The sequence below is a fragment of the Gopherus flavomarginatus genome, chromosome 12 (assembly GCF_025201925.1).
Source record: "Gopherus flavomarginatus isolate rGopFla2 chromosome 12, rGopFla2.mat.asm, whole genome shotgun sequence".
Taxonomy (NCBI): Eukaryota; Metazoa; Chordata; order Testudines; family Testudinidae; genus Gopherus; species Gopherus flavomarginatus.
The window spans coordinates 7,772,631-7,798,009 of NC_066628.1; the positions used below are offsets into that span (position 1 = coordinate 7,772,631).

At 50.2% G+C, this 25,379-nt stretch overlaps 1 pseudogene; it reads left to right on the forward strand.

Moving 5' to 3' along the window:
* Window positions 1–6,858: 6,858 nt before the first annotated feature.
* On the forward strand, window positions 6,859–24,688 carry LOC127033343 (zinc finger protein RFP-like; annotated as a pseudogene).
* The last annotated feature ends 691 nt before the right edge of the window (window positions 24,689–25,379 follow it).

A 25,379-nucleotide genomic window follows, 5' to 3' on the forward strand; every position in this document is an offset into this window, starting at 1 on the left:
ATGGAACTTTGGGGACCATGATATGAAAATTCATCAACGAATTCTCCAATAATTGGGACCTAGTGTTGCAGCAGTTGCTGTTTGCCTACAGGGCTGTACCACATCCCAGTTTAGGGTTTTCACCATTTGAACTTGTGTATGGTCACGAGGTTAAGGGACCATTACAGCTGGTGAAGCAGCAATGGGAGGGGTTTACGCCTTCTCCAGGAACTAACATTCTGGACTTTGTAAGCAACCTACAAAGCACCCTCCAACACTCTTTAGCCCTTGCTAGAGAGAACCTAAAGGATGCTCAGGAAGAGCAAAAGGCCTGGTATGACAGACATGCCAGACAATGTTCCTTCAAGGTAGGAGACCAGGTTATGGTCTTGAAGGCGCAACAGGCCCATAAGATGGAAGCATCATGGGAAGGGCCATTCACGGTCCAAGAGCGCCTGGGAACCTGTAACTACCTCATAGCATTTCCCAATTCCTCACTAAAGCCTAAAGTGTACCATGTTAATTCTCTCAAGCCTTTCTATTCCAGAGATTTACAAGTTTGTCAGTTTACAGTCCAGGGAGATGATGCTGAGTGGCCTGACGGTGTCTACTACGACGGAAAAAAATACGGTGGCGTGGAAGAGGTGGACCTCTCAACCACCCTGGAATGTCTGCAGCGGCGACAAATCAAGGAGCTGTGCACTAGCTTCGCCCCATTGTTCTCAGCCACCCCGGGACGGACTGAACGGGCATACCACTCCATTGATACAGGTAATGCTCACCCAATCAGAACCCCACCCTACCCGGTGTCTCCTCATGCCCAAGCTGCTATAGAACGGGAGATCCAGAACATGCTACAGATGGGTATAATCCGCTCATCTACCAGTGCATGGGCATCTCCAGTGGTTCTGGTACCCAAACCAGATGGGGAAATACGCTTTGCGTGGACTACCGTAAGCTAAATGCGGTAACTCGTCCGGACAACTATCCAATGCCACGCACCGATGAGCTATTGGAGAAGTTGGGACGTGCCCAGTTCATCTCTACAATAGACTTAACCAAGGGGTACTGGCAAGTACCGCTAGATGAACCTGCCAAGGTGAGGTCAGCATTCGTCACCCATGCGGGGGTGTATGAATTCAATGTCCTTCCTTTCGGCCTTCGAAATGCACCCGCCACCTTCCAGAGGCTGGTAGATGGTCTACTAGCAGGACTGGGAGAATTTGCAGTTGCCTACCTCGATGATGTGGCCATTTTTTCAGACTCCTGGCCCGAACACCTAATACACCTGGAAAAGGTCTTTGAGCGCATCAGGCAGGCCGGACTAACCTGTTAAGGCCAAAAAGTGTCAAATAGGCCAAAACAGAGTGACTTACCTGGAGCACCAGGTGGGTCGAGGAACCATAAACCCCCTACAGGCCAAGGTGGATGCTATCCAAAAGTGGCCTGTCCCAAGGTCAAAGAAACAGGTCCAATCCTTCTTAGGCTTGGCCGGATACTACAGGCGATTTGTACCACACTACAGCCAAATCGCTGCCCCACTGACCAACCTGACCAAGAAGACCCAGCCAAATGCAGTTAAGTGGACTGATGAGTGTCAAGAGGCCTTTACCCAACTTAAGGCAACGCTCATGTCTGACCCTGTACTCAGGGCCCCCGGACTTTGACAAGCCATTCCTAGTAACCACGGATGCATCTGAGCGTGGTATAGGAGCAGTGCTCTGCAGGAAGCAACAGATCACAACTTCCATCCTGTCGTGTTTCTCAGCAAGAAACTGTCTGAGAGGGAAAGTCACTGGTCAGTCAGTGAAAAGGAATGCTATGCCATTGTGTACGCCCTGGAAAAGCTATGCCCATATGTTTGGGGGACGGCGGTTCCAACTACAAACTGACCATGCTGCACTAAAGTGGCTTCATACTGCCAAGGGGAACAACAAGAAACTTCTTCGTTGGAGTTTAAGCTCTCCAAGATTTTGATTTTGAAATTCAACACATCACAGGAGCTTCTAACAAGTTGCTGATGCACTCTCCCGTGAGAGTTCCCAGAATTCAGTAGTTAAAAAGTGTTCTTAAAATGTAGAAGTCTGTTAGTTATATACTTAGTAGTATATGTAAAGGTGCATGTGTTGTAGTAATCTGTTTATTTTAAAGTTCTAGAAGGAAATCGCCGCCAGTGAGCTTCCCCACTGTCTGCAATTTGGGGGGCGTGTCATAAACAGATAGCTAAGGGTTAATGTCTCTTTCACCTGAAGCACCTGACCAGAGGACCAATCAGGAAAACCGATTTTTTCAACTTTGGGTGGAGGGAATTTTGTGTCTGAGGTCTTTGTTTTCTGTCTGCCTGCTTTCTCTGAGCTTTGGAGAAGTAGTTTCTGCTTTCTAATCTTCTGTTTCTAGGAGACAGCCCCGGTTGAGTAGGGTCTGGTGTGAGTGATGACCCAGAGCCCCCCACCCACAGTAACTAGACTTTGGGTGTCCAGTCAGTAGATCCGACCGCAAACTGTTAGGTCTCCTTTTTTTACTGGACTTTCTGGTCGAAAACTAGGCGCTTGGCCACCCTAGCAGCACCCAATGTGCAGTAAGTACTGGGAACACATCGGGGACAACTTCTGCTTTCTGATGTGGAGGGGGGGGGGAAAGGGAAGTAACTGGGGGCAGCCGGATTAGACTCAGTTCTGACCAGTAGGGAAGAATTCATTCATCTAGAGGAAATTACTATAAGGTGGGTGCACAACTGGTTGAAAGACTGTACTCAGGGTAGCTTTCAATGATCTGGTGTCAAACTGGGAGGGGAATGCTGGGGGGGACGAGAATCCCCAGGTGGCTCACCCTGCTCTTTGCAGGGAATGGGAAGTGGAGAGGGGTGAAGCCCACCCAGAGCTTGTGGGGCAGTCAGACTCCTAGGAGGCCCCTCTTAGGTTGGTGGAAGGGCTCCTGGTGAGGACACGCCCCACTGACCCAAGGAGGGTAGTGTGGACATCAGCTACTGCAGAAATTGCTGTGGTGGCTGTAAGTCAACCTAATATATGTAGACTTTGGCTTGGCATGTAGACATATCCTTACAAGCAAAAGGATTTCTCTCACACAAAAGGTTTCAGCAGTCCCTGCTCACTAGGAAGCCTTCCAGCTAGGACCACTCCCCCTCAGTTCAAGGAGGCTCCTATTGTCTTTCAAGTGATCTTGCAACTGTAAGTAGAGATGAGGGAGGGGAGGTGGCCAGAGGCCTTTTCCCCCTCTTCTTAGACTCAGACCCTTTATAGTGGAAAATCCTTTGCTGGGGGATGTCGTCAACCACTGCTTGCATCTTGCTTGCTCCACTGTCCACTCATTTGCTCTGGCACCGGCTGCCTTGCCAGCCACTCACAGCTCTACTTACCACCGCACCAGCTGCTCAGCCAGTTATTGGCTCGCCACCCCACACTCTCTGGGACATCTTCAAGTCATACCACTTAGCACAGGGCTCAATGATTTCAGATGCTAGTTGGGGAGCCTCACTGGTAGCACAGACAGGGCAGTCTATGGTATCAGAGAAGCTCTCCCAACAAAGATCTAATGATTAGACCTGACAATCAGTGATTGCAGATCTGTTGGTATGCAACAAAACTCCCCATTGAATCTTAATCAACTCTATGATTACATAGTGGACCCAGAAAAAATTAGATTGCAGCCAAGGCTTATAACATCTAGTACAAATATCTCACCACCCTCTCACACCTCCACTAGTCTTTGGCACCAACATCTCCCGCCCAGCAAGGGCAGTTGAGTTGAGGGGGAGCCCCTCACTCAGGGTATTTCAAGCACAGTTCTGCTGCCCTTGATTCACACAACAATGATAACAACACTTTAGTACCTCTGCCCCCAATAACAAACTGACTTGTGATCCAATACCAGCCAAAAGGAATCATTTGGGCAAAGCAGCCCCATTATGCTGAGCGCGGAGGCAGGGTGGGTGTGTCCATGCAAACACGGGCAGCTCCTGAAGTCCGTTTCCCCAGCTCATCAGTAAGTGTCAGGAGAGAGCTCATTCAGACCCTACTTACATTGAGAATGTCCTGGTTTGGTTGAAGGCACCTCTACACAGCACCTGGGAGGTGTGATTCCCAGATGGGGTGCATGTAAACATGCTGATACTGCTGGAGCGAACACACTACCAATAGCAGTGAGGCTGCAGCAGCAAGAGGACGGATTGGACTAGCTGCTGGAGGAGAAGCAGCTCCAATGTCTCCAGGAAGGAGAATCCCAGTGGTGCAGGGGGGCTGCAGCCAGCGCTCCAGGGCGCTCTGAACATCCCGTTAGTGTCAAAGGGACCCAAGTAGATAAAGTTACTTTTATGCAAAAGTCTTTGCATGATCTGGATCTAGGTTATGACAAAAGGAAGTAAGTGAATGAGACAAACCAACTGGAGTCTGAGGGTTGGGAGGGGGATGATGAGGGAAAAGTAAATCTCACTTACAGATTGTCTGTCCTGGGAAGCTTGTGAGGCTTCATGGATGTTGGTTCCATTGCTGGGAGATGCCTGAGTGAGAGACAAAAGAGATGGTTTCAGACCTTTTATATTAAATACCCGAGTGTGTCTCTGTCTATTTCGCTGCCATAATTAAAACACAGCTCTAGGAGTTCAGACTGGGGACGCTGTTCTAATATGAAAGCCTTAAATCTCACCTCTCTTCTCCTTTCCTCTTCCAGACACCTGCTGTCTGAACTGGAGAGAAAAGGGGGAAATCCCTAGGACCATTCAGACAGGGTGAGATTTTAGGAGAAGGTTGTCTTTAAATTATGAGAAAATTCCAGTGCAAACATCTCCATGGGATTGTAGCTAAAGTTACCAACCAAAGCGACAGTGGCCAGGACACAAAGCCCTAAAACTAGCCCATTTAGCAGTGAGGAGATCCAGGCACACTGCAACAGGGAAGACCAGGGGCCAGGGTGGTAAGGCCACTGAGGCCTGCCCATTTTTTAACATGGGCACAGTTTGGGGGCAGGAGGCCACTGCAAGCCTTGGGCACGTGTGGGGTGTTACAGGCAGTGGTTGTGCTTCAGGCAGGGCAGCTGATCAGCTCCTCCCCATGACGAACAGCCCCTGCCAGCGGTGCCAGCTTCTTCCCAGTGCCAGCCCCTCTCTGTGGCCCCCCCTGCACAGGCTGGGGGAGGGGTTGACTTTAGGGTGCACAGGCTGTGCTGTGCTGGGGCCCTATGTCCCGGCCCCAGAATGGGGGTGGATTTCACCTCCCCAACCCCCCTGCACTGCATGTGCAGAGAACCCAGTTTTGGGGGTGCAGTGAATGGCACTCAGGGTGACTGACCAAGTCACTCAGGGATTGATCCAAAAGCCTTTTATGTGATTGGGAATCTTTCCTCTGCTTTCAAGAGGCACCAGACCAGGTCGTGGGATCTTCTTGTGCTTTGGGGTCTATGCTGGCGAAAGAAGTTTATTAACAGTCAGGTTATCGGCATCTCTGGGGAAGTGGCTGGTGACGGATTCTCAGTCATTGTTTGACACCAATTACTAAGATCCATTGTACTTTGAATAATAATTTTGATTGTTCAACCCCCAGTGACCACCCAATCAGCATCTTCACTGACATGAGCTGTAAATATCTAAGGGACACAGCCCTGAGAACCTGTCCCTTTGCCTTTCTCACCACCGCTGGATTTCCATGTCTGCTCCCAGGTGGCTGCCCCCCCAGACTCTCCCAGGCCCCCTCTGTCTGTCCCCAGATCCCCTCCTGCAGCCAGGCTGGACAAGTGGCCTGAGAGCCTTGGGGACAGGAGATCTCTGGTTAGCCCATCCCCTGTACAGCGCAGGAGCCCCAGCGCTAGCTCCCCTCACACCCGCTGCCATCTGCAGAGAGCCAAGAGTCCCGGAGAGCTGGAGGGACTATTCAGGGAAACAGAAGCAGGAGCTGCCAGGCTCAGAACAGGTGTAATGGCTGCTGTCTTGGCCAGTGCACCCAGCACTGAACCAGGGACCCCTAGAGCTCTCTGTTTGTCCCACACCCTGTGCAGTTCAGGACCCCTAGTGCCAGCTCCCCTCACACCCGCTGCCCTTGGCCATTGGTCCCCAGCCCATACCTGGTGGGGAGGAGATTGGTCTCAGTCCCTGGCCTCTCTGCTGGGACTGACAAACAGGGAGAAAATGAGCGCAGGCCTTGCTGAGTGTGGTCGTGTTACAGGGTCACCTGCCCCACTAGGGCCCAGGCTGAGATCCCAGCACATTCCACAGGCCCCTGAGCTGCCATCAGATGGACTTTCAGCCTCGGTCCGTGTGGTGGTGGGGGGGAGGAATTGGGTTATTGCCCTGTGGGAAGGAGGAGATTTAGCTGCCCACAGATAATTTTAACACTTCTAAAGCTTCAACTTTTTGAATCTCAGTGTCCAGTGTCATTAGTTATTGTCTGACCAAAATATTGTCTGATCCCCCACATAATTTCCCACAGCTCTGAAAATTTAAATTGGTAACAATTGGAATGAAATGCTGAAACCCAGATTTTTGTGCAACTGTGAAAATTTACAATAAATATAAAAATTGCTTAAAATGAGCCTTATCTGTCAAACTTATATATTATAAAAAAAAAAGAATTCCAAGGAGTCTATCGCTCCTCGGACACACAGACCCTGCTCCTGCTGGCTCATCCTCACAGGGAGAGCTGACGTCCATGTGAAGCCCAAGTGACCCTCCCCACCAGCACAGGGGCTGATTGCCAGACCAGAGCCCTACTGGTAAATTTTTCAACACAACCTCCAGGACTGTAATCTTACAGGTAGGTCCCTTCCAACTGAACAAAGAGCAGGAGTCAGTTCCAAGAAGGGGAAACACCCGCTTGCTGCTGCAGGTGGGGCATAGTGTGAACTCAGGAATTTGAAACAAAGCCTGTTACGAATTGCCCAGAGGGAGCCATGGCTGCAGAGAGCCCCGTGGAAAGTCTCCAGAAGGAAGCGACATGTCCCGTCTGTCTGGAGTATTTCACAGAACCTGTCAGTCTGGAGTGTGGGCACAATTTCTGCCGAGCCTGCATCAGCCAGTGCTGGGAGGGATCCGATACAGCCACCTCCTGCCCTCAGTGCAGAGAAACTGTGCAACAGAGAAACCTCAGGCCCAACAGGCAGCTGGCAAACATGGTAGAAATCACCAAGCGACTGAGTTTACAGGCAGCAAAGGGAAGAGGAGGGGACGGGATGTGTGGGAAACACCAGGAGGCTCTGAAACTGTTCTGTGAAGAGGATCAAAGCCCCATCTGTGTGGTGTGCGACAGATCTCGGGCTCACCGCACTCACAGGGTGGTTCCCATCCAGGAAGCCGCCCAGGAGTACAAGGTACAGATTTGCTGTCCAGTGTAATGAATAATAACTTTGGATTTGTATTACAGGTTAATGGCATCACAAGTTTCCTGAGACAGGTGTAACTGTGTCACTCCGATGTGTGTAGCCTTCATTGCATGAAAAAGGCTGTACAAATAAATGATACTCCAGCCTTGCAAGAAAGGCAACAGAATTATTTAAAAATTTTCTGATGTGGGAAAGTTTTCTCTGAGCAGCTGAATCCTTTTCAAACCCAGTTCCCACCAGTGAACTAAGGGAACTCTCTGCAGACGGGAAGTTATTAAATGACCAGTGAGGTTTGATTCACAAGAGTTGCAGGCCAGTCTATGGGAGTGCTGCCTTCAGACTGGAGAAGGGGGAGTTACAAGCTGTGGCTGTTATTACTGATTGGATCACAGTGTTTATTATCGTTATTGGCATCCCAGCAGCCCCTACAGCCCCCAGATGAAATCTGACCTCAATTGTGGAGTGCCCCGTAGAAAACCCAGTGAGGGACAATCCCTGCCCTGAGCCATTTACAGTCTAACTCAGGGGTGGGCAAACTACGGCCTGTGGGCCACATCCAGCCATAGGTCCATCCTGCGCGTCCTCTAAGCTCCTGGCTGAGGAGGCTAGCCCCTCCCCACTCCCATGTTGTCCCACCCCTGGTCTAACTGGACAAGAGAGACAAAAGGTGGGAGGGGAAATTGAGGCATGTGATGGAGTAGGGACTGTTTGCATGGGGGATGGGAGAGCTGGGGATTGAGGGACAGGATCTTTAAGCCTGTAACCTGAGCCAGGTAGGGGGGAGGGGGTTAGCACCTTGGCCTGGGAAGCTGGACAAAGGAATCGGCGGGCTGGAGGAGGGGAGTTTAGTTTTGGTTTTGGTCTGGGTGGTTGGAATTCAGGGGGCTAAGCTTCCTGGACCCCAGAGGGGCTTGATTGAGGGGTCCTGGCTGTGCCTACAAGCTCTGCTGTAACCTGCATTCCTGTTGTCCAATAAACCTTCTGTTTTATTGGCTGGCTGAGAGTCACTGTGGGTCCCAGGAAGAGGGGTGCAGGGCCGGACTCCCTCACACTCCGTGACAAGGCACAAAGAGGGGAAGTGTCTTGTCCAAGGTCACTCAGTAGGTCAGTGTCAGAGCTGGCTATAAACCCCCGTTTTTCCTAGGCCAAGCCCAGTTCCCTAACCACTAGAATACACTGTCCCCCTCAGGAGCACGGAGCAATGATGACATGTGGACAGTAGGAGAAAAAGACTCCTTGATAAAAGCCCCAGGCTCACCAGGGAGACGAGATTTCCCACTGGGAATCTGAACTCCTGTGTTGCTCCATGAAGGGTTAAACTCAGATGCTACGGGTCTGGACTAGAGGAGATCACTGGGCTAAACGCTGTGTGGGATCCCGAGCACATTCAGTCTGCACACAAAAGGGCTCTAGACAACAGAGGTCCATGCCAAATAGCACTGGGATTACACTGGATTGTAGCAAAACTAACCCCAGGCTGGAGCTGACCGGTGCCAGTCTGACCTGTTCTGTTGTGTACGTGGGCAAGGACCAGCCAGAGCTGTTCTGTTAGTCCCACCAGGCAGCCTTTAGAAATCTCCCAGAATCCACTGCTTCTGGGATCTTTACCAGGGAATGGGACAGTGGGGACCTACCCAGAGGGCATTGCCACTGAAAGGGTTTAGGGCAGCACTGGGGCAAAGCCCAACAGTTCCTTATACAAATCTGCCTCATTAGGAGGGGCCCTGAGGCAACCCCAGAATATAGGACATCCCTACGCCTGCCTGCATGGAGCCCTCCCGCACCTGAAATGATCAGCCTGCTTGGGCACTCCCCCGCTTTTGTCTGCTCGACCCCACCTGCATCATTCCACATGGAAGTGCCACTCGTACGCCTGCCCTCACCCTCACTGGTGTCCTCCTGCATCCTTGGTCTCCTCTTCCCTCTTTTTCACCAGACGAAGCCACACCCAGTGCTGGGTCCTTACCAGACATGGATAGTGCTCCACAAAACTGGGACTGTGGAGCTTCCAACCAGACGAATGGCCTCCCGATGTCTCATGAGGTTTGCCCTGGTGCTTAGACCAGCTCAGCCCAAGCAGTGAAGTCCCCAGGGCTTCAGGGCAGAAATCCCAGCCCATATTGAAACCCTGGTGGCTTCTGGGATTTGTATCACTTTGATCATTAAACCTCAAAAACAGATCGATTGATTCACCCCCATGTGACTCCAATGTCCTGTTATGCTCTGTACCACTCATCAATTCACAAATATCAATAAAGCTTGGTTATAATTGAGATCTATGTCTACTTACTAAAAAGACTGAATCTGAATTGGTAATGAGTCTGATAATGACACACTCTCAATCTGCACTGATAAAGTTTCATCTCCTTGGTGGCCCTAATGTCACAAAGTGATTAGGACCAACAGTCATCTTGGATGAAAAAACAAAAAGCTCCACACCCCTCTCAACCATTCAAATTAAAGTTCCCAAATCATTTCTGTTTCTTCAGGAAAAAATCCAGACCCAATTGAAGACTCTGAAGGAAGAGCGAGAAAAGCTGCTGGGATTGAAAGTGACTGGAGAGGGGAAAAGCCAGGAGTATCTGGTAGCTGCCTGTTGTTATGAACCAGCAGTGACTGGTAGTGGGAGGTCTGTTTGGAGGCAAATTCCTGTGTGACCTTGGTGAACGTGGGCTTGTGTGTGTTTCTCCATGACCATGGATTGCTGGGTTGGATTTGTGCGTAGACAAGACCTAAGCTTCCATTTCAGCTGATCAGTTAATGTCTAGCCCTTGTGGCTTTCCCAGAAATCCTCCTCAAGTGAACTGAATGTCACCCATGAAGTGCTGTCCACTCTCTCTGGTCATTTCGTGCATTAACATGTTTGTTTCTTTTTTCTCCTCTGGTGTCTTTGTCAGTGTAGTGCTGGATCCTGCCTCCTGCTGCTCTGGGTCTGATTTCCCAGAGACCATGAATGACATAATATGCTAACATGACAAACACGGAAACCTACCTTTCAGTGGTATAGCGGCTGAAGGGGAAGCTGTGGGAAAATCCTCTCCCCAGGGTAAAGTCAAATGTCAGAAATCTTAGGAGTTTCAGTGAAGTTCTCCCTCCTGCACACTCAGCTCTCCATGAAAGGACCCCAGGCTCCATCCATGTCCCTGACCAGCCCTTCTCCTATTTTCATACAGAAACAAACACAAACTGAGAGGCAGAAGATTGTGTCTGAATTTCACGCACTGTGGCAATTCCTGAAGGAACAAGAGCAACTCCTGCTGGCCCAGCTGGAGAAGCTGGACGAGGAGATTGTGAGGATCCAGAATGAAAATGTCAGTAAACTCTCTGAGGAGATTTCCCATCTCAGTGAGCTGATCAGTGAGATGGAGGGGAAGTGTCAAAAGCCAGCGAGTGAATTCCTGCAGGTGAGACAGGGAGAAACAGAGCCGCCGATTCCGTGGGTGCTTAAGGGCCAGAGCAGCCATGGAAAAAAATTAGTGGGTGCTTAGCACCCATTGGCAGCCAGCTCCCCAGGGCCAGCGCTTCCATTTAGGCGACCTAGGCAGTTGGCTAGGGCGCCAGGATTATGGGGGGACGGCATTTTGCTGGAAGGGTGGCAGGTGGCTCCGGTGTACCTCCCGCAGGCATTCCTGCAGAGGGTCCGCTGGTCCCGTGGCTTGGGTGGAGCATCCGCGTGCACGCCTGCGGCAGGTCCACTGGAGCCGTGGGACCGGCACGCGGGGTGGCGAAATGGCTCGGCGCCAAGGACACCAAAAACCCTGGCGTCGCTCCTGCAGCTCCCCCCTCTACCCTCAGCGCCTCATGCCCACCGATCAACTCCTCCCCTCCCTCCCAACTCTTCCCACCTGCCTCAGTGGTAAGAGGGAGGATGGAGGTGTAGCATTTGGGAAGGGGTGGAGTCGGGGCAGGGCCTGGGGTTGAGCACCCCCAGGGACAATTAGAAGCCAGCACCTGTGGTTAGAAACATCCCAGATCCCCACACAGGTAAGGGAGGGCTCCTGAATCATAAGCACTGGGGCCAGCGGTCAGAGATCTGAGTGTAACTTGGGGTGTGCATTGCTGACATGTGAGTGACTGTTGTTCTTTGCAGAGTTACAAACACACAGATATTAGAGATGGAAAAGCCCCATTAGCTCAGGGAATCCATGGCCCTGGAGTCAGGGCAGGGCCTCTCTTCCCCATATTTGCAAAATCCCTTCCCTGGGATCCCCTGTGTGAATCAAATGGAACTGACAGTCTTTCCTCTCTCTCTCCCTCTCCTTCCCCTCTAGGATGTCAGAAGCACCTTGAGGAGGTACGTAGCTCCCTCTCACTCCCCCTCACACTTCACAATACTGGGAAAGAGCTTAATGGTGATGTTAGCACTGCATCTCCCCAGGGCTGTACGGCAAAATGTGTGGGGAAGGTCACATTCTAGATACAAATCTCTCTGATCAACTTCGTCCTGAGGTTCTCACCCTTGCACAGAAAACTCTGGAATTCTCCTGTAACCCCTTTGGGGTTTAGAGAGCATGGCCCCTTTAAATCTTTTTTCCCAGGGGGAAGGGGGAGAGTAAGAGAAGGAGGGAAACTCCAAGAGTAAGAAAAGGAGGGAAAGTCCAGGGGGCAGCGCTTGAGCTCCAGGGAGAGAGAGAGGCAGCCCGGCAGGCCCTGGAAAAAGAAGCAGGGGGAAGCTACCAGAGGCCTGAGCAGTACAGGCCCGATCGGGGACAGCCCAGGACAGGAGCCCGGAGCAGCACTGTGCCGGGAGGAATTGTCCGAGAAGGACAGGCCGGAGCTGGACCCAGTATCAGGCTGCTCAGAGCTGCGTGGGGCTGCGAATACTGGGGCTGGTGACTCTGCATTGGGAACAAGGAGAGAGGCTGTAGCTAGTTAAGTGGGGAGGTGGTCGCTCTGTGTGGCTTTGCACAGAGCGGCAGAAGAGGGCACCGGAGGGGTTTGTTGGGGAGAGTTCCCTGGTGCTGAAGACGACCAGGAGCACCCAAGACTCACCACTGGACTGGAACTTTGCTCAGGCCTCCTGAACTGTGTTTGCAGACACACTGCTCAATGTCTGCCCTGTCAGACTGTGCTGCCACTGGGCCCGTGGGGTTTGAAGGCAACCCTGTTCTACTGCCCCCCCTATATTTCCCCTTGTTGTTTTTCTCCTCTCATCCCTCTGTAAATAAATATCTTCCTTTGTTATATCGATTGTACTTTTCCTGTGGGTGGGTGTGTTCACTCTGGGGGGATTGGAACTAAGGTGCCCCTGGGGTGGAAGGGATTTCTCCTGCTGCATTCCTGCGCGCCTTCTCTTGGCCAGAGCTGCCTGCAGAGCAGACTCCATCTTGGCCACGAGGGCGTTAAAGTTACACTCCATTCAGTGGGAAGGACTGACCTCAAGTATTTCCCAGAGATGTCACCCCCCTGGAGGACTGGCCTCCTCAGAATAGTGGAGATGGAATATGGGCCTGTCACTGCTGGGGCCCTGGTTACCATTCAGCCCAGGGCAGCAGTGATCAAGAGTCATTCCCGCCTGAGGACAGTTTGGAGACCTGTGTGGAATGAGCTGGGGAGGTGGGAGTTGGTGCCTCAGTCTAGTTCCTAGGGGACAGATTTCTACAGCTGGGAGAAGCAGAGGAATTCTAACTCCAGGCCCATTAGAGCAGCGACTCCCTAGCAACCACCTATAATGAGTCTCACAATGAACTGTAATCACATGAAATTGTTTCTCTCCAGATGTAAGAAGAGGAAGTTCCAGCAGCCAGAGGAGATTTCTCCTGAACTGGAAGAGCCAGTCAGTGGTTTCTCCCAGAAAACTATTGAGCTACTGGAGGCTCTGAGGAAGTTCAAAGGTACCTAGAAGGGATCTAGGAGGGGTAACTGGGATAAGTGTCTGAGACTGTAGAGGGAGAATGGCGCTGGTCAATTGGTTTATAATTACATTATGCTTCTATTTAATGGTTGGATGAGAATACCACATGCTTAGGGTCCAAGACACTCAGACTGATTAATTCAACCTCTTATTTGTTCCAAAAGCATGGCTTGCCATTACAATTACTGTTAAAGTAAGAAATGACAGACATACTGAAAGAAATACTGCCCAGTTACCTTCTCCTGGGGCATAGGCGGGTCATTATGCATTTCTCCTATGATTCTCCTTACAATGTCTGACGTATTATACACATACAGATTATATATTTATTAGTTCTTTTCCAATCATCTTTGAATGTTATGAAGAGGAAGTATCTTGTATAACTCATACACTATACATGCATGTGTGTTATGCATTGTAAGTATCTTCTAACTGGCAAGGCTTTTGCTGTCCAAGCTATTTTCAACTTATTCTCCTTTCTGATTCGTTCATTACCAGTCATAACACACGGATGTGCATGGGTCACTTTGACCCTTTTCTCCACATGGGATTTTTTGGACTTTGCTAACTGCTCCTGGGCAGCACATTGTGGGTGTCTGGTGTCTTTAAGCACATTGTGCGGTCAAAACATCTCTTTGTCCCACAGAGGAACTTATGAACACATCACTTAATAACAAGGTCACTTAAGGAAACATTTCCCTTATATCAAATAGAATGGTTTCTGAAAATCTTACTTCATCATAGAACAGAAAAGGTTCTACCAATCCCAAAGGATCGGACACATTATACAAATGTTAACAAATGTTTCAGATCTTACCCAAATACACGTTACAGCCATTTCTTGTTAACGAACTAAACTTTATTAAAAAACAAAAGAGAGAGAGTATGGTTAAAAGAATAGTATACACACAGACATGAGTTTGATTCATCGAGGTTCAGATTCATAGCAAAGATGGTGAGCTTTCTAGCTGTAAAGAGTTCTTTCAGAAATAGTTCATAGTCCCGTGTCCAATATCAGCTTGAGGGCGTACCAGCATAACTGGGACCTCAGTCTTGCGACTCAAACTTCCCCTGATGAAACCTAAGCAGATCTGGGATGACAGAATCAGGACAAAGGATTTTTTATTCAATTTCATGTCTTTTGACAAGTTGAGAGTTCACAAGGATGTTGGGTCCATTGCTGGGAGATGCCTGAATGAGAGAGGAAAGAGGTTTCAGACCTTTTCACATTAAATACCTGAGTGTGTCTCCGTCTCTTTCTGTGTCATGATGAAAACACAGTTCTAGGAGATCAGAGTGATGATACTGTTATAAATATGAAGCCTGAAATCTCACCTCTCTTATCCTTTCCCCCTCCAGACACTCTGCCATCTGCACTGGAGAGAAAAAGAGGAGAACCACTCGGAGCACACAGACAGGGTGAGACTGCAGCTTCTTCCCAGCACTGGCCCCTCTCAGCGACCCCACCCCTGCTCCTCTTCCCCCGAGATCCTGCCCCTGGCCAGGCCAGAAACCAGAGCTGGGCTCCCACCCAGGGAGCCCGAGTGGCACTGTGGAGCCCTGCACCCTTCATCTGCCCTGGGTGGAGCACCCCGGGGAGCGGGGACATGGGACAGGGACTGCTCTCAAGCCCCCAAGAGACCCACCCAGGACAGGTGGAGGGTCAAGGGCTCTCCCTAGCAGGCAACGCTCCCAGCCTGGCCAGGGGTCAGGGGCTTGGTGGGAAGAGGAGCAATGGGACAGGGCCACGGAGTGGGGGGACCTCGTGCCCACCCCCAACTTCTACCAAGGGTCCGGAACTCCTGGGGAGATCCCAAGCCAACATCACACATTCCAGGGAGCGGGAACCTGGGCTGGAGGCTGCTCTTAGGCCCCCTAGAAACCCACCCAGGGCAGGTAGAGGATCAGGAGCTCTCCACAGCAGCCAAGTTCTCTGCCTGACCAGGGGGCAGGGCCTCAGCGGGAAGAGGGAGAGTGGGGCAGGGCCATGGAGAGGATGTGGCCACAGGTGGTGAGACCTCCTGCTCCCCACAGCAGCTTGTACCAAGGTTCCAGAACTCCTGGGGGGATCCCAGACTGACATCACACAAACAATCCTGACACCAACCTTAGTGCTGAGTTCATGTCCACACTGATAAACAGAAACACTCACTGAGCAGCCTGTGAACAGAGCTCTCTGCCCTGAGCGCTGACACATCCCTCTGTTTTACCCTGGTGCAGGGGTTCTCCCCATCACTCTTCTCCAACATCCTGCCTTTCCTTTGGGCAGGGCTGGGCTCTCCCATTGGAGCTGCTCACTGCTTCCTTGGATTGGGGAGATGCTCTCCCTCTGATGCTGGCAGCTCCTCCCTTCTCTCTGGACAGGGGATGGGGCTCCCCCACCCAATGCCACCTCCTACTCTGTGGTTTTATGCAGCTCTTCCCCAATGCTGCACCTTCCTCTCTGTTCCCCAGCCTGGGAGTGGAGGCTGCCTTAGGGGAGGGAGCTTCCCTCTGGGGTATAAAGCTGGTACCGGCTTCCTCTGCTCCCTCCTCAATAAAAGCTTCTGACGCCTTCCTGGCTGTGTCTGTGCTGGGAATGGAGCAGCCCCACTAGAGGGAGCTGGGAGCTGAAGCTTCTGGAAGCAAATGAGAAACACACTAGGCCCTGGTCTATGCTAATGGGTGGGGTGGGGTCAGCCTAAGATATTGCTGCTCCCCCATCGACTCCGCTTCCGCCTCTCGCGGCGGGGGAGAACCAGAATTGTGGGGAAGAGAGCGTGGGGATCAATTCATTGCATCTAGACTAGACTCTATAAACTGATCCCCGATAGATTGATCACTACCCTGAGGAGCTGCAGTAACATCCCTGCTCAGTCTCTGGTGCTGTAATAACCTTAGTCCCAGATTTGGACCTTAGCGTCCAAAATATGGGGGTTAGCATGAAAACCTCCAAGCTTAGTTACCAGCTTGGACCTGGTACCTGCTGCCACCACCCAAAAAATTAGAGTGTTTTGGGGCACTCTGGTCCCTCTGAAAAACCTTCCCTGGGGACCCCAAGACCCAAATCCCTTGAGTCTCACAACCAAGGGAAATAATCCTTTTTCCCTTCCCCCCTCCAGGTGCTCCTGGAGAGATACACAGACACAAGCTCTGTGAAACTACACAGAGTGAATCTCCCTCTCTGTTCCCAATCCTGGAAACAAAAAGTACTTTCCTATTCCCCCAGAGGGAATGCAACATCAGGCTAGCAATCCAACACACAGATCTCCCCTGATTTCTTCCTCCCACCAATTCCCTGGTGAGTACAGACTCAATTTCCCTGAAGTAAAGAAAAACTCCAACAGGTTTTAAAAGAAAGCTTTATATAAAAAGAAAGAAAAATAAGTACAAATGTTCTCTCTGTATTAAGATGACACAATACAGGGCAATCTGCTTAAAAGAATATTGAATAAACAGCCTTATTCCAAAAGAATACAAATCAAAGCACTCCAGCACTTATATTCATGCAAATACCAAAGAAAAGAAACCATAGAACTTACTATCTGATCTCTTTGTCCTTACACTTAGAAACAGAAAATAAGAAAGTAGAACTACTTCTCCAAAGCTCAGAGCAAGCAGGCAGCCAGAAACAAAGACCTTAGACACTCAATTCCCTCCACCCAAAGTTGAAAAAATCCGGTTTCCTGATTGGTCCTCTGGTCAGGTGCTTCAGGTGAAAGAGACATTAACCCTTAGCTATCTGTTTATGACACGCCCCCCAAATTGCAGACAGTGGGGAAGCTCACTGGCGGCGATTTCCTTCTAGAACTTGAAAATAAACAGATTAATACAACACATACACCTTTACATATACTCCTAAGTATATAACTAACAGACTTCTACATTTTAAGAACACTTTTTAACTACTGAATTCTGGGAAACTCTCACGGGAGAGTGCATCAGCAACTTTATTAGAAGCTCCTGTGATGTGTTGAATTTCAAAATCAAAATCTTGGAGAGCTAAACTCCAACGAAGAAGTTTCTTGTTGTTCCCCTTGGCAGTATGAAGCCACTTTAGTGCAGCATGGTCAGTTTGTAGTTGGAACCGCCGTCCCCAAACATATGGGCGTAGCTTTTCCAGGGCGTACACAATGGCATAGCATTCCTTTTCACTGACTGACCAGTGACTTTCCCTCTCAGACAGTTTCTTGCTGAGAAACACGACAGGATGGAAGTTGTGATCTGTTGCTTCCTGCATGAGCACTGCTCCTATACCACGCTCAGATGCATCCGTGGTTACTAGGAATGGCTTGTCAAAATCCGGGGGCCCTGAGCACAGGGTCAGACATGAGCGTTGCCTTAAGTTGGGTAAAGGCCTTTTGACACTCATCAGTCCACTTAACTGCATTTGGCTGGGTCTTTTTGGTCAGGTCGGTCAGTGGGGCAGCGATTTGGCTGTAGTGTGGTACAAATCGCCTGTAGTATCCGGCCAAGCCTAAGAAGGATTGGACCTGCTTCTTTGACTTTGGGACAGGCCACTTTTGGATAGCATCCACCTTGGCCTGTAGGGGGTTTATGGTTCCTCGACCCACCTGGTGCCCCAGGTAAGTCACTCTGTTTTGGCCTATTTGACACTTTTTGGCCTTAACAGTTAGTCCGGCCTGCCTGATGCGCTCAAAGACCTTTTCCAGGTGTATTAGGTGTTCGGGCCAGGAGTCTGAAAAAATGGCCACATCATCGAGGTAGGCAACTGCAAATTCTCCCAGTCCAGCTAGCAGACCATCTACCAGCCTCTGGAAGGTGGCGGGTGCATTTCGAAGGCCGAAAGGAAGGACACTGAATTCATACACCCCCGCATGGGTGACGAATGCTGACCTCTCCTTGGCAGGTTCATCTAGCGGTACTTGCCAGTACCCCTTGGTTAAGTCTATTGTAGAGATGAACTGGGCACGTCCCAACTTTTCCAATAGCTCATCGGTACGTGGCATTGGATAGTTGTCCGGACGAGTTACAGCATTGAGCTTACGGTAGTCCACGCAAAAGCGTATTTCCCCATCTGGTTTGGGTACCAGAACCACTGGAGATGCCCATGCACTGGTAGATGAGCGGATTATACCCATCTGTAGCATGTTCTGGATCTCCCGTTCTATAGCAGCTTGGGCATGAGGAGACACTCGGTAGGGTGGGGTTCTGATTGGGTGAGCATTACCTGTATCAATGGAGTGGTATGCCCGTTCAGTCCGTCCTGGGGTGGCTGAGAACAATGGGGCGAAGCTAGTGCACAGCTCCTTGATTTGTTGCCGCTGCAGACATTCCAGGGTGGTTGAGAGGTTCACCTCTTCCACGCCACCGTCTTTTTTCCCGTCATAGTAGACACCGTCAGGCCACTCAGCATCCTCTCCCTGGACTGTAAACTGACAAACCTGTAAGTCTCTGGAATAGAAAGGCTTGAGAGAATTAACATGGTACACTTTAGGCTTTAGTGAGGAATTGGGAAATGCTATGAGGTAGTTTACAGCTCCCAGGCGCTCTTGGACCGTGAAGGGCCCTTCCCATGATGCTTCCATCTTATGGGCCTGTTGCGCCTTCAAGACCATAACCTGGTCTCCTACCTTGAAGGACCGATCTCTGGCATGTCTGTCATACCAGGCCTTTTGCTCTTCCTGAGCATCCTTTAGATTCTCTCTAGCAAGGGCTAAAGAGTGTCGGAGGGTGCTTTGTAGGTTGCTTACAAAGTCCAGAATGTTAGTTCCTGGAGAAGGCGTAAACCCCTCCCATTGCTGCTTTACCAACTGTAATGGCCCCTTAACCTCGTGACCATACACAAGTTCAAATGGTGAAAACCCTAAACTGGGATGTGGTACAGCCCTGTAGGCAAACAGCAATTGCTGCAACACTAGGTCCCAATTATTGGAGAATTCGTTGATGAATTTTCGTATCATGGCCCCCAAAGTTCCATTGAACCTTTCAACCAGGCCATTGGTTTGATGGTGGTACAGGGTGGCAACCAAGTGATTCACCCCATGAGTTTCCCACAGTTTTTCCATGGTCCCTGCCAGGAAATTAGACCCTGAATCTGTAAGGATGTCGGAGGGCCAACCTACCCTGGCAAAGATGTCTGTTAGGGCCAGGCACACAGTGTTAGCCCTGGTGTTGCCTAGAGCTACTGCTTCTGGCCATCGGGTAGCAAAGTCCACTAAAGTTAGTACGTACTGCTTTCCTCTGGGCGTCTTTTTTGGGAAAGGGCCCAGAATATCCACAGCTACTCGCTGAAATGGGACCTCAATTATGGGGAGTGGCTGGAGAGGGGCCTTGACCTGGTCTTGAGGCTTTCCCACTCTTTGGCATACCTCACAAGACCGGACATACTTGGCAACGTCCTTGCCCATCCCCTCCCAGTGGAAGGACTTCCCCAACCGGTCCTTGGTTCTGTTCACCCCAGCATGGCCACTGGGATGGTCATGGGCTAAGCTTAAGAGCTTCCCCCGGTACTTAGTTGGAACCACCAACTGTTTTTGCGGCTGCCATTCTTCCCGGTGTCCACCAGAAAGAATTTCCTTGTATAAAAGTCCTTGGTCTATAACAAACCGGGATCGATTAGAAGAGCTGAGAGGCGGTGGGGTGCTCCGTGCCGCCGCCCAAGCTTTCTGAAGGCTGTCATCCGCTTCCTGCTCAGTCTGGAACTGTTCCCTTGAGGCTGGGGTCACCAGTTCTTCCTCAGACTGTGGACTTGGGCTTGGTCCCTCTGAAGCGATGTAGGTGATGGGGTTGTTTCCGTTGCTGGTGAACCGCTCTCCGCTGGTGCACCTGAGGGTATTTCAGGCTCTGGCTGAGCCTTTTGGGTATGGCTGTCTTGTGCTTCTGCCAGTTTTGGCTCGCTGGCGCCCTCTGGCGTTGAGTTTGAAGATGTAGTTGCACTTGCTGGTGCTGGTTGCTGTTCCAGTTCCGGGCCTGGGACTGGAGATGCTGTGGCTGTTTCAGTGGTAGGCATGGAATCTGGGTCCACTACCTCTGTCTGGGTCTCTGGTAACACAGACGGGGCCTCTGTGGACGGTTCAGGAACAGGAATGGGTCTGGAAGCTTGCCTGGTTTGGCTACGTGTAACCATTCCCACTCTCTTGGCCCGCCTCACCTGGTTGGCCAAGTCTTCCCCCAGTAGCATGGGGATAGGATAATTGTCATAGACTGCAAAAGTCCACATTCCTGACCAGCCTTTGTACTGGACAGGCAGTTGAGCTGTAGGCAAGTCTACAGCTTGTGACATGAAGGGGTAAATTGTAACTTTGGCCTTTGGGTTGATGAATTTGGGGTCAACGAAGGATTGGTGGATAGCTGACACTTGTGCCCCCGTGTCTCTCCACGCAGTAACCTTCTTTCCGCCCACTCTCAAATTTTCCCTTCGCTCCAAGGGTATTTGAGAGGCATCCGGGCCTGGGGATCTTTGGTGTGATGGTGGTGTAATGAATTGCACTCGCATGGTGTTCTTGGGACACTTGGCCTTGATATGTCCCAGTTCATTACACTTAAAGCATCTTCCATCTGATGGGTCACTGGGCCGAGGTGAGTTACTGGAGACTGGTGAGGTTGAAGGGTAGGGTATCTGTGGCTTTACTTGGGTGGTATGTGGGGTCTTTGGCTGTCCTCGGTTGTAGGGTTTATGGTCTGTGTGCCCCTGGGGTAATCGTTCCCCTTGACAGTAGCTTTCTTGCTTTCTGCCAGTTCCATCCATTTGGCTCCAATCTCCCCCGCCTCAGCGATATTCTTGGGGTTTCCATCTTGTATGTACCGTGTGATGTCTTCAGGAACACCATCCAAGAACTGCTCCATTTGTATGAGGAGGTTCAGTTCTTCCAAGGTTTGAATGTTGTTTCCTGTTAGCCAGGCCTCATAGTTTTTTTGCAATGTAGTTTGGGAAATGACTCCTCTGGTTTCCACTTTTGGTTTCTGAAACGCCGACGGGCATGATCTGGGGTTATCCCCATCCTGTATCTGGCCTTGGTTTGAAAAAGTTTATAGTCATTCATTTGGTGCTTAGGCATTTCAGCTGCCACCTCTGCTAAAGGTCCACTGAGCTGTGACCTCAATTCTACCATGTACTGGTCTTCGGGAATGCTGTACCCAAGACAGGCTCTTTCAAAATTTTCCAAGAAGGCCTCGGTGTCATCACCTGCCTTGTAGGTGGGAAATTTCCTGTGCTGTGGAGCAATAATGGGCGCCGGGTTGTTAGGGTTGGCTGGCACATGCAGCCCAGCTTTTTGCCAACTCCAGTTCATGTTTTCTCTGTTTTTTCCTTCTCTTCATTCTCTTTTTGTTGTTTTTCCATTTCTTTTGTTGTTTTTCCATTTCTTTTTGGTGCTTTTCCATTTCTCGGCGGTGGGCCACCTCTTCTTCTTCTAGTTTTCTTTTGTGTGCTGCCTCTTGGGCTGCCTGTTCTCTTTGGAAGGCTGCCTCTTTGATCTGTTCTTCTCTTTCTTTCATCTCCATCTCTTTTGTTTTATTTCCAGTTGTCGCCTGTGTTCAGCTTCTTTGATTTGCTCTTCGGTGTCAATTTTTGCCTTAGAAGTCATGATTCCTGTTTTCTTGTGTTGGGGTGCCCTCCGGTGTTTATCTTCTGCACTGCAGGTTCTCTGTTGCCTCCTGAAGTCTGCCTAGCAACAGTGCCTTTAGCTAATTTTCCTTTTCTCTCTCTAGCTAATGTTCAATGAAGGGAAACCAGAAAAACCACTTTATTTGCATGCCTATAAGTGCTGGTACTTGACTCCTAATGGGAGGGCTATTGCATGACAAAAGACCCTTAACATGCAAGCCACAAACTGCGAGAGAGAGCAGAAAAAAAAAATTCTCTCTGGTTCCCTTTTAAAACCAACTGCTTCTCTCTGCTAAAAAGCCCTTAGCAGAGAAAAGAAAAATATAATATTTCTACTGGCTTCTGGATTCTGTCTCCCACCAGCTGCCACTCATGTAATAACCTTAGTCCCAGATTTGGACCTTAGCGTCCAAAATATGGGGGTTAGCATGAAAGCCTCCAAGCTTAGTTACCAGCTTGGACCTGGTACCTGCTGCCACCACCCAAAAAATTAGAGTGTTTTGGGGCACTCTGGTCCCTCTGAAAAACCTTCCCTGGGGACCCCAAGACCCAAATCCCTTGAGTCTCACAACCAAGGGAAATAATCCTTTTTCCCTTCCCCCCTCCAGGTGCTCCTGGAGAGATACACAGACACAAGCTCTGTGAAACTACACAGAGTGAATCTCCCTCTCTGTTCCCAATCCTGGAAACAAAAAGTACTTTCCTATTCCCCCAGAGGGAATGCAACATCAGGCTAGCAATCCAACACACAGATCTCCCCTGATTTCTTCCTCCACCAATTCCCTGGTGAGTACAGACTCAATTTCCCTGAAGTAAAGAAAAACTCCAACAGGTTTTAAAAGAAAGCTTTATATAAAAAGAAAGAAAAATAAGTACAAATGTTCTCTCTGTATTAAGATGACACAATACAGGGCAATCTGCTTAAAAGAATATTGAATAAACAGCCTTATTCCAAAAGAATACAAATCAAAGCACTCCAGCACTTATATTCATGCAAATACCAAAGAAAAGAAACCATAGAACTTACTATCTGATCTCTTTGTCCTTACACTTAGAAACAGAAAATAAGAAAGTAGAACTACTTCTCCAAAGCTCAGAGCAAGCAGGCAGCCAGAAACAAAGACCTTAGACACTCAATTCCCTCCACCCAAAGTTGAAAAATCCGGTTTCCTGATTGGTCCTCTGGTCAGGTGCTTCAGGTGAAAGAGACATTAACCCTTAGCTATCTGTTTATGACAGGTGCCCAGGACAGAGGCAGCGACCTGGGATCCAGGCCTGACCCAGCTAAGACGGGGCTGCTGGGGAGTGTGAGAAATGGTCCCAGCCTCCCCCAGGGCCAAGCTCTGCCCCTAACGCTCTGATTCTCTCTCCCCCAGTGGACGTGACTCTGGATCCAGACACGGCTCATCCTGAACTCGTCCTGTCTGAGGATCGGAAATGTGCGACATGGGGAGACACGCGGCAGCGACTGCCCAAGAACCCTGAGAGATTTGATACCTGGGGCTGTGTGCTGGGCTGTGAGGGATTCACCTCGGGGAGACATTGCTGGGAGGTGGAGGTGGGGGCCGGGCAATACTGAGCTGTGGGGGTGGCCAGAGAGTCTGTGAGGAGGAAGGGAGAGATCAGCCATAGCCCTAAGGGGGGGATCTGGGCTGTGGAGTGCTGGGGGGGTCAGTTCCAGGCTCTCACCTCCCCTGTGACCCCCCTGCCCCTGAGCCGGGTCCCCAGCAGGATCCGGGTTTGTCTGGACTGTGACCGGGGGCAGGTGACATTTATCGGTGCTGGTGACGAGGCCCCGATCTTCACTTTCCCGCCGGGCTCCATCCCTGGGGAGAGAATCAGACCCTGGCTCTGCGTGGGATACCGATCCCGGCTCTGCCTGTGTCCCTGAGACATGCAGGGGAGGGGCAGGGAAATATCTCGCTGGGAGCCTGGAGATCAGCCTCTCTAGCTCATACACCCTTGTCTCTGTGACCTCTCCCTGTGGAGTTTCTATCATGCCGTCTCTGTGACCCTGGAGGCTGCTGCGTGGTAGAGAAGCCAATAGCATCACTGCCCCAGGGACTGTGCAGCCTGTTTGCTGCTGTCCTCTATGAGCCAGGAGGACTCTGGGGATCCTGGGTCAGACAGTGTCACTGAGACATGAGGGGGAAACAGCCCACTGGGAATGGAAAAATGGGTGTCTCTAGCCAAGTAATCCCAGCCCCTATGGCCTGGAGGGCTCCTGTCTACCCAACCTCTGGCCTCTGAGCTCTATGACCCCTGGAAGCTCCTCCCCCTCCCTCCCTGGAGCACCAGGGATGGGAAGGGAAGGGGTGAGGAACTGGGGGTGCAGGGGGAGAAAAGAGGTTTTACCATCAATGCAATAAATCCAGCTCCAGGAGAGGCAGTAGTTAGAGCAACAAAAATTTTTCCCTTGACCTATCTGCATCTACAGCCGGGGTTAGATTGACCTAACTACATCACACAGGGTGTGTAAGTTTTCACAGCTCTGAGCAATTGTCATAACTATAAAGGGAAGAGAACAGCCCTCCTGTGTACAATACTATAAAACCCCTCATGGCCAGAGACACTAAAATCCCTTTTTACCTTTGAGGCTTAAGAAGGTCAGGAAACCTGGCTGACACCTGACTCAAAGGACCAATAAGGGGACAAGATACTTTCATATCTTGGTGACGGGGAAGTCTTTTGTTTGTGCTCTTTGTTTTGGGAGTTGTTCGCTCTTGGGACTAAGAGGGACCATACATCGATCCAAGCTCTCCAAATCTTTCTGAACCAGTCTCTCATATTTCAAACTTGTAAGTAACAGCGAGGGAAGGTGTGTTAGTCTTATTTTTGTTTTCTCAACTTGTAAATGTTCCTTTTTGCTGAAAGGATTTTACCTCTGTTTGCTGCAACTTTGAACCTAAGGCTAGAGGGGTTTCCTCTGGGCTATATGAATCTGATTACCCTGTGAAGTATTTTCCATCCTGATTTTACAGAGATGATTTTTACCTTTCTTTCTTTAATTAAAAGCTTTCTTTTTAAGAACCTGATTGATTTTTCCTTGTTTTAAGATCCAAGGGGATTGGATCTGGACTCACCATGAATTGGTGGGGGAAAGGAGGGGGGATGGCTAAATTCTCCTTGTGTTAAGATCCAAGGGATTGGTTCGGTGTTCACCAGGAACTTGGTGAAAATGTCTCTTAAGGCTACCCAGGGAGGGGAAGGTTTTGGAGGAAAGGGAGTGTTCCAGACTGAGGAATCTGGATGGTGGCAGCGAAACCAGATCTAAGCTGGTAGTTAAGCTTAGAATTGTTTATGCAGGTTCTCACATCTGTACCCTAAGTTCAGAGTGGGGGAGGAACCTTGACAGCAATATAGCTAGATTAACCTAAGGTTTAGGGGTTGGCCAGTGGCTAGAGTGGGAGAGCTACAACGTTACAGCTGTGTCCCTGAAGTGCCCTAGTGTAGATGCTTCCTACATTGACAGAAGTGGTTTTTCTATCGCTGTAGTTAATCCCCCTTTCTGTGAGGCCATAGCCAGGTTGCTGGCAGAATTCCATTGTCTGCACCGGGGGTTAGGTCGATCTAGCTGTGGCACTCAGAGCACACAAGGTTTCACAGCCCTGAATAATGTCGCCAGGTTCATCTAAGTGTTAAGTGTAGAGTAGGCCTAAGAGGGGTTTCCCT